This window comes from Galeopterus variegatus, unplaced genomic scaffold (assembly GCF_000696425.1).
Source record: "Galeopterus variegatus unplaced genomic scaffold, G_variegatus-3.0.2 Scaffold63788, whole genome shotgun sequence".
Classification (NCBI taxonomy): domain Eukaryota; kingdom Metazoa; phylum Chordata; class Mammalia; order Dermoptera; family Cynocephalidae; genus Galeopterus; species Galeopterus variegatus.
In genome coordinates, this window is record NW_007789899.1 from 1 (window position 1) to 2,083 (window position 2,083).

At 40.4% G+C, this 2,083-nt stretch overlaps 1 long non-coding RNA gene across 1 annotated transcript; it reads right to left on the reverse strand.

The window, feature by feature from the left end:
• Positions 1-597: 597 nt before the first annotated feature.
• LOC103584547 lies at positions 598-1,641 on the reverse strand. Its single transcript, XR_549990.1, has 2 exons — positions 1,551-1,641; positions 598-717 (listed from the first exon to the last, which is right to left on the reverse strand). It is a non-coding gene; the product is annotated as an uncharacterized LOC103584547 (long non-coding RNA).
• Positions 1,642-2,083: the final 442 nt, after the last annotated feature.

Here is a 2,083-nt window from a genome sequence, read left to right on the forward strand (position 1 = left end):
CCCTCTGGCCCCACACTTCCCACAGGCTGTTTCTAGCCAGTGACTGACCACAGGTGGGGTACTAAAAAAAAAAAGCAGGCCCATTCACGCAGGACAAGGGACTCCTCTAAAGGGCAACCAGCTGAAGGACTCCTTATCGGCCTTGCCTAAACTTTCACACAACCTCACTGCACTTCTAAGACTTTTCCTACCTGTTTTCCCTCCTTCCCTTTCTTCTCCACAAGCATCACACTTGCATGGGTCTGATGGCCCCCTCACAAGTCCTTCCCTCAATAAATCTAAATCTAATCTTGAACTTGCAGTCTTCTTGTTCTTAGGGGACTTGAACTAACAGTCTCGAACTGCGAACAACTCAATATTGATCAACAGGAGAATGAACAGCATGTCATAAGAAATGAGTAACAAACTACAACTACAAATAATCCTATGGATAAAATTCATGATGAAATGAGTGGTAGTTACACAATTAGGGTCTGCCAAAAACCATGAATCTGTAACTACTCTGTATTTACAGTATATTTCACAATAAAAAAAAATATTTTTAAAGGAAAGGCAAAACTGAGAAGTCAACAGTGCTCAAACCAAAGGGGAATTTGCTACTATTCACTCAAAGTTTAAGAAGATGTTGGAGCAAAGCAAACAATGCACTGTTACCATTTTCCACAATGCTCTCCTCCCCACGTGCACCCCCACGAAGTCATCAAGGTTAAAAGATCACTGTGAAAAAAAAAAAAAAAAAGATCACTATGAATCTAGTAACATATTTTTATGCAAACACTTAAAGGGGAATGAAATCAACATTTACAGGCACCAGCTGCTATATTTCAGGAACTGTACTGGGAAATCTACAGATCAGTATTGTGGGGGAAATCGCACAGAGGAATCCAAGTCCGGCATCAGTGTTGCAGTTTTACAGCTCTTTATTTGGTGTTACAGCTCTTTGTTCGGTGTTACAGTGCCTTTTTGCTTGCAAGCAAGGAGAGCACTGGGGAATGAAGACTCCTAGACCAGTGTCTCCCTGAACAAAGGGAAGAGGCAGTCTTATATAGCCAAAATTCGCACCCTAACTTCCCGCCCAAGTTACCATTTAGGTCCTCTTAGGTAAATGTGGGATGCAATCCTGCTAATGTGTATTGGCTGGTTATGGGACACAGTCCATTGGTCAGCTCTGGAGTCTAATTTGCATCCAGACCTTAGGGTGGTGTGAGACTGTTGTCTCCTATTAGCACATGGATACAGGTGGGTGCAGGAAGCGGACAAGCTAAGTTGCAGGACCCAGAGTTTGCTATTAAGACAGTCAAGCATAAAATTTCTAAAATGGTTTCTCGAGTGGAAATAAAAGGGAAAGTTTTAACAATTAGAAAATGTTCAGGGTTCTCTGCAACAATCAGAATTTCATCTAGTTCTTAAAATAGCCTTATACAATAGGTTTAACCCCAATTTACAACTAAGGAACTGAAGGTTTTCGAAAGGCCATGTGGCTATGAATCAGCAATGTGGCTTTGGACCAGGAAGGAGTGGATCCCCATTTCCACCCAGATTGTTCCTACCTGAAAGGCCATGCTGGATCCACGTCACAGTCCCCATTCTTTTCTCAATACCATGTCTTCCAAATTGAACAAAATGCTTGGGCAAAATAGTTGATTCTCTTCTTCTAACTTTTTTTCATCCGAGGAAACGGAAAAGAAAACACATTTAATTAAGCACCTAACCAATATAAAGAAGTATTTACATTTAAATGCTCTTCGTAAGCAAATTAAGATTCTGCTAATAGCTAACCCAAACGAAGTGCCCAAAGGTATTATTTTCAACTTCTAAATAACTCACAGGATTAACATTTCAGAAACAGCAGTAACCTTTTTTCCCACATATTTCTAACATACTGGGGGGAAAAATGCTAACAATTAAGGAGTGCAGCCAGTAGAGTTGTAACTGTGTGCGCAATCGGGTAATTCACTGGGAAGTAAAAACACTGGAATTAAATTTCTTCTATCCAACTTCAACTTAATAACTCTCATATCTTATCAGTACGGTATAGCCAAATTTGAGAACTGCCACAAAATGCAAAGGCACATGCAAACCA